Source organism: Hippoglossus stenolepis, chromosome 14 (genome assembly GCF_022539355.2).
Source record: "Hippoglossus stenolepis isolate QCI-W04-F060 chromosome 14, HSTE1.2, whole genome shotgun sequence".
Classification (NCBI taxonomy): Eukaryota; Metazoa; Chordata; class Actinopteri; order Pleuronectiformes; family Pleuronectidae; genus Hippoglossus; species Hippoglossus stenolepis.
This window is the reverse complement of record NC_061496.1, coordinates 982,261-989,594: the sequence shown is the minus strand read 5'-3', so window position 1 is coordinate 989,594 and position 7,334 is coordinate 982,261. Positions and strand designations below refer to the sequence as shown.

Below are 7,334 nucleotides of genomic sequence, written 5' to 3'. Positions count from 1 at the left end.
CCTGTCGCCTGGCAGGCCCCCCCCCTGAACAGGCCCCTCTGTCACAGCAGTTAGCATCGGGCGCTAATCAGGGACGGCCTCCGTCCTGTCGTCCCCAGCGAGCAGGTGGAGCAGGAGAAGACTGATGACTCTCACATGCACACGGACCCTGGAGCCACGATCTGGCCTCGCTGCCTTTAACTGCTCAAATATGTCCCATTTGCATCCACTTTTACATTTTGGAAAATATTTGACCCGCAGCTGGAAGACGAAGTGTCTCCCACCAACCTGCGGGGCAGAGACAGGATTTTAAAACAAGCTCCCGTGGCTCTGTTCCAGATTCAATTTAAATATTTTAGAGCAGGTCCGCGCCTGCAGCCACGAATTGTTTAATATTAACGCTCGACATATTTTCTGTTTCCTCTCAGACATGTCACAGTTTGGATTTAATGAAGTCCCCATCACGAGAACACGTTCGTCTGAATTACACAATATAACGTGATTATGAAAATATGTTCATGTAAATATTTAAATCATCTGAGGATTCTCATGTTTTAATGAAACATAAAACCTTGTGTTTATGATCAAAATGATTATTTTAATATATTTATTTTACTGGAGCTCTGTCTTAAATTAAAATCTGATGTTTTCTTCACATGTTCCTAAAGTCCAGTCACATTGATGTGGCAGCACATGGACAAGTGGACAGCTGCATCCGTCTGTGACAGTAACACGATCATGTTCAAATACAGGTTGGATCATAAAGTCCGAGCTGGTTTCAGTTCAGTCTTCAGTAGAATCAGTGTCGAGAGGATTCGGTGAACGGTGCAGTCACTTCCTGTGGAGACGAAGAGAGGCTGATGGGTAAATCTCATGTTCATGCGATGGCAGCAGAGGTCGTCCCATCTCACAGCAGCAGAACGTTTCCTGAGAGAAGAGATGAGTTCGATCAGGTGTTTGTAGATTAAATCATCTTTTAATCCAAAAGGAACAAACCAGAAATAAAAACATACGTATGTGAGGAACTACCTTTAAATGAAAAGGGAAGAACTGTTTCACACTGACGGATTCTTTAGTATTTTTCTCCCCTGACAAACAGTGGGAATGAGTGAAGTCACATGATGTTATTATGGGATGTTACTGTTGGCTGATAGAAGAGCAGAGGATCAGATTTCAGGACTCGGGGCAGAGGTGGAGCAGAGCCAGGCTCTGATGAAGACCACCACCTCCTCACAGCCAGCTCCTGATCGGCCTCCATCTCCACCGCTGTGCCCCCTGACCCGAGGGATCGGGCCAGCGAGGACGGAGCCAGGCGTCCCGAGCCGAGCCAAGCTTTGTTTTCAGTCGGCTGACCCTCGGCCTCGGCTCACTCTGAGCTGCAGCCACCTCCTCATTGTGAGTCTGTGTCGGGCTTTTAACTCTGGAGAGGTGACAGGCTCCTGAGCAGCAGGAGAGCAGAGATAAAGAGGAAGAGCTACAACGGAGCCTGTAGAGGTTGGATCCGTCCCCACCTCTCTGGCAGCGGGGACACGGCTGGAGACGCTCGTCCTCTGAGCTGCACTGTTATTTATCATGGTGCCGTCCTCCTCTGGGCGTTTGGGCGTGAAAAGCTGTTTTGTTGCAGGAGCGGTGGTATCGGGCCCTGCACAGGGGCGGGATAATTCTCTCTGGGGGTGCACGGCTGCCAGACTGCTGCACTTGTCTGTTAATCTGTCCTCACTGGGAACAGGGGAGGACGACGGTCACGATGCCAAGAGACAGACTTCAGCTCTTCACCACCACACGTCACCGCATGTTCTCTTTCTTTCTTTTATTTTGAAATAAAAGCCCTTTCCCTCATTTTCTTTTTCTCCTTCATTTCACTTCAAGTTTTATTTGTCATTTAACACAGGGTCCACGATGAAGCTGTTGGACAAGAAGAAACACTCCGCTCAGCAGAGCAATAGTTCTACTAAAATAGAAGCAAAGTAGAAAGAGCTTACTGTTTTTAAAAAAGTAAAATACAACACAATACAAAAGTAAAACTACATCAATTTAAAAGTTCTCTTTGGAGACAAGAAGCTGTCGAATCACTTTTATCCTGAAGATCTTGAACAACCCTCGTCGTCCCCCTCCCTGCCCACATGCTTCCTGCTCGTTGAACGCAGAGCATTAACAGAAAGCTTCGTCTCTAACTTTGAGCAGAAACTTCAGAGATGATGAAAACGCCAACGTCCTCTCATGAGACTTGTTGGTGTTTTTCTTCGTCTAACCAGGAGCGTCCAGTCTTCTGCTCACAGGGTGAATTACATCCTCTGGTCTCAAAACACATCCATGACTGAAGCCCACAGGAAACCGCAGCAGAACAAACCTCCATGTCAGACTTTGATGAAGACAAATATTTGGTCCAATCTAATGTGAGGTTTCCTCCGTCTCTCACATCAATCACAACGTCTTAATGAATCGTAGCTGTTGAAATGAGTTGAGTGTTTCTCCTGAATGTGCCTGTTTGTTGTGAACCAGGAGAAGGAGGCTGGACTCACAGCAGAAGTGACGTGTTGGAGCCTGGAGTCGGACATCTGCTGGGGGGGGGGTCAACATATGTTTCCACTGCGCCGTCTTCCCACAAAGGCCACAATCTGATGTCCCTCATATTAAGAACAACTTAGTGCAGCGCGGCAAGAAAATAAAACCACAACTTCCACGGTGTCGATGTTTTGGATGAGTTGGAGGTGCGGAAGGGAGGAGGAGGAGGATGAAGAGGAGGAGGAGGAGGAGGAGGAGGAGGGAGGATGGGGGAAGAGGATGGGGAGAAGGATGATGAGGAGGTTTGGCTCAGTCTTTGAGGTCACTCCCTCGTCCTGATTGCACTGAGGTTATATTTAAACCAGCAGAGAGATTCTCCATCACATCTGTCCAGCTGTGCAAGAATCTACATTCACTGCAACAACAACGTTTTAATGTTTTTCTGATTGTCGACTTCTCCCCCAAAATGTTTCTGGAGAATATTTGGATCTATATGATTCTGCATTTCTACTTTGAATGTACTTCAGAGTTCATAATGTTCCAGTTTTACCATAGAAAGTTATAATGTTCAGTATTTCAGCAGAGGTTCAGTTTTCACAGTTCAAACAGCTGAGCAGCGTAAATAAAGATGGACGACAGGTCAAGAGAAGCCAAACCCTCTTGACTCCAAACGATATCCAAAGCACAAGATGGCAGCGTTGGTATCTGAGATATTCTAGTTGTGTTTTGGTACAATGAGAAGACGTTAGAGACACAAGGGCAGGAAGTGAGGGACACCTTGTTGAAACAATCAACAATCACTCTTATGAGGTAAAGCTAAATAACACGAGATCCAAGAGCTGGATTCACCTGCAGCAATGTGAAGGTACAGATGTTACAGATCATCCCTGAGGTCAAACAGTAAAATCCTCAGCTCATCTCTGTGAAGTTCGACATGTTCAGAGGCTGATCTCTCTCCAGTGTTCAGCCGCGGCCTTGTCCACTCTGCCGTTAAAGCAGTTAACCCAGCGATGTGATTCCCGGTGGCAGGAGGCCGCGCACTGAGCCTCGCTGTGGGCCGATCACATTAATTATGCTAAACAGCAGTTCAAGTGAGAGGAGGAGGGGAAACGAGCCGTGCTGCTTCCTGGAGAAATAAACGGACGGGGCTGGTGGCCGTGGCAGATCGCCGCCCGCGGGAAACCGTGACGACGACGGCACGACACGGTCAGAGCTCAGGTCGAGGTTTTTAAAAACAGGGCCGGGGGGGGGGGAACAGCACGAATCCCATCCTGTGGAGAGGAAGAGACGTGTTGTGGCACGTTCCAGCTTGAACAGGGAATAAAGAAGATGGCCGACGTTGGGTTTGTGTTGAATTTACATAGAGAAGCTGCAGAAGGTGAGAGGAGACGGAAATCTGTGGTTTAGGGATATATACTGTATATATATATACATATATATATACTGTATATATATATATATATATATACACACAAATATACATATATATATACAAATATATATATATATATATATATATAGCAAATATACATATATATATAATATAAAACATACTTTCTGGAGTTTTGCTTTATCTCTAACTGAAGTTATTGAAGGAGATGGTTTTACATATAAATGCTCATCACACAAAATTCACATGGGCTGAATTATTACAGTAAAATAAAGTAAAGTGTAGAAAAAGAAAGAAAGAGAGAGAGAGAGAGAGAGAGAGAGAGAGAGAGAGAGAGAGAGAGAGAGAGAGAGAGAGAGAGAGAGAGAGAGAGAGGAGAGAAGAGAGAGAGAGAGAGAGAGAGAGAGAGAGAGAGGGAGAGAGAGAGAGAGAGAGAGAGAGAGAGGAGAGAGAGAGAGAGAGAGAGAGAGAGAGAGACAGAGAGAGAGAGAGAGAGAGAGGAGAGAGAGGAGGAGATCACCTTCAATCCACACATTGTCCTTTGTCCCCCTCTCCCTCATTTTCCTCCCAGCGTCTCATTTTTCTTTCAGCACTTTATCTGGCTGTCTCTCCTCCTCATGTTGGGATCTCCTAGTGACCATTTTCAATTAATGTCTTCATTCATCAGCAGGGAGCAGGTTCCTTCTGGAAGGAGCAGCTCCTCTAGCAGGAGGCACAGCCTCGTGCTCCTCTGCAGGAGGCACGGCCTCTGCTCCTCCAGCAGGAGGCACGGCCTCCTGCTCCTCTAGCAGGAGGCTGTGCCTCGTGCTCCTCTAGCAGGAGGCACGGCCTCGTGCTCCTCTAGCAGGAGGCAGGGCCTCGTGCTCCTCTAGCAGGAGGCACGGCCCCGTGCTCCTCTAGCAGGAGGCACGGCCTCGTGCTCCTCTAGCAGGAGGCACGGCCTCGTGCTCCTCTAGCAGGAGGCACGGCCCCGTGCTCCTCTAGCAGGAGGCACGGCCTCGTGCTCCTCTAGCAGGAGGCACGGCCCCGTGCTCCTCTAGCAGGAGGCACGGCCTCGTGCTCCTCTAGCAGGAGGCACGGCCCCGTGCTCCTCTAGCAGGAGGCACGGCCTCGTGCTCCTCTAGCAGGAGGCACAGCCTCGTGCTCCTCTAGCAGGAGGCACAGCCTCGTGCTCCAGTTTTTATTTCTTCCTCCAGACACAAACAACAAACTTTAAATGTCTTCAATGTGTTGGATCTCATTCTGACTGTTGGTTCAGTGCAGTGAGGGAACGGTTCCCTGAAGGAAGTTTCTTCTGGGACCAAAAAGCACTGTATTGGGGGGTGGATACCACAGTGTGATTGACAGCTAGAACCGTCCAATGGGTGCAGGTGGTAGGTGACGTCACGGTGGGTTGATGCTCGTCTGGAACTCAACACAAACTGCTGATGATTCAGTGACCAGTGGGATTCACATCACATGGTCTCTGTCTCTGAGGCTCGTTAACAACAATATTCCAATAATAACCTGATTAAGACCAAAGTCTGAATAATGATGGACATGTATGTCTCACATTATAAAGTCCTGTAGCAACAGCTGGAAGACGCATTGACCTGGACTCAAGTGTAACGTTGGACGTATGACATCGTGGACGTAATGTTGATGCTGGTCATGATCCGACTGTAACATGTAAACAGAACGTTCTGTTAGCAGCTAATGTCAAACTCGAGGTAAAGACCAGGCTGAATCCCGTTGTGTGGTTCTGCTGTAGATCATCATCTGGTCTCTGAAGTTAGTCTGAGATCTGAAACCTTCATAAGGATCCGTCATCCAGGTCTTTACAGCGAACACTGTGCTAAACGTTGATTTCAGATTCAACCACAGAAGAAAAGTTCATTAAACACAAAGCTGACCTTTAGGAAGAGTTCATTGATAAAACAAACCTCAGCTGAAGTTTCCCGTCGTGACATTCGGCCGATCGGGTATCAAAGAAGATTGCGGTCAAGATGGACGGGCGGAGGCCGGCGGCTCGAACTCCACCGCCGGCCTCCGCCGACCCAGCTGATGAAAGCGACCCGGCTCGGAGCGGCTGCCTGGAGAAGAAGATTTCAAAGGTACGAGGAATAGAAGTGAGCTTTCAGACGGTGCACTCAGGGGACAGCAGGTATTCTGTGAACTTCAGTTCCAGTCTCTAATCTGCTGTCACAACAAAGGAGGCATTATACCGAGGGGGGGGATCTTAGATCCAGCTTTCACTCAAACCCCCCCCACATCCCAAAACCACCATGTCACCATGTTATTGGACCTGCTCTTTACAGCTGATTGTGGTAAAAACAAAAGAAAACCACCTGCGTCCATTCTGCTGTTTCACCGGAGGGACGAACGTGTCTGTGGGCTGATAAACAAGACAGTTAATATGAAAGTTGAAACTACACAACATTTTATTTATAACGTGAACTTGTTCCTAACAGTCGCTGCAGTTAGCAGAGGAACCTCGGTCCAACAGGAAGAGGACGAGCTGGAGGAGGGAAGTTTGGGGCTGGAGCAGGGTGTGTGTGTGTGTGTGTGTGTGTGTGTGTGTGTGTGTGTGTGTGTGTGTGCGTGTGTGTGTGTGTGTGTGTGTGTGGCTGTCACAGGACATGAGGATGACAGGCTTGGCTGCCACTCACCGTCTCTCTTCCTGATCGGCTGTGATGTGCCAAGATGGACATCAGCACAGCCGCGGTGTCTCTGGCTACCCGCCCCGCCTGTCCGCTCGGATGCCAACACAAACTGAACAATATCTAGTTTTAGGGGAAGAGCTGCGGCACTTTTGGCAGCAGCGTCACTTGGCTGCCGCTCCGGTGTCTTCGGGGCCTGTTTGGAGGGAAGTGCAACGCCTCTGTGCATTTTTTCTATCAGGAAAACCGCCGAACAAATCACTCCAAAACTTCAATGTTCTGTGCCAACGTGACCGTCAGCCCTCACCCAGCAGAATGGATGAGGCCTCCTGATAATCCATTAAGACACGGCTAAAGGTCGCAGGGTATAAATAGCCTTCAAGGACACTGCATGGAGTCATCGGAGGGAAATAACGCTGAGGAGGACACGCATGAAACTCCTCATTAATCTGGACGTGAAGGTGTTTGTCTGTTATTAAGCATCTTTGTCAGGTGACCTGTGACATTTGTTCCTCTGGTGGAGATAAACAAGCAGCCGACAGAATCACAGCAACACCTTCTGCCCGTGACCTCATTTATAACAACTTCCAAAATCTGATATCAAGTTCTACGGCTCTGAGGGAAAATATGGGAACAACCGTATATTTCAGAGTATCCGAAGGAAGAGATGACGTCCAACAGACTCGTCACCAAACCTGCAAAACACTGGGATTTTATAAATATACGAGGAACGATAAAAAGTTTTAAAAAGGCCTGAAAATGATTTACATTTCTGTCCACACACTGAATCAGTTTTTATTGTGTTGTATTGTGTTGTATTG

At 48.0% G+C, this 7,334-nt stretch overlaps 1 long non-coding RNA gene across 1 annotated transcript; it reads right to left on the bottom strand.

Annotated features, from left to right (window-relative positions):
• Positions 1-556: 556 nt before the first annotated feature.
• Positions 557-6,039, bottom strand: LOC124854770. The gene is made up of 2 exons (XR_007034832.1): positions 5,797-6,039; positions 557-906 (listed from the first exon to the last, which is right to left on the bottom strand). It is a non-coding gene; the product is annotated as an uncharacterized LOC124854770 (long non-coding RNA).
• Between the last annotated feature and the right edge of the window lie 1,295 nt (positions 6,040-7,334).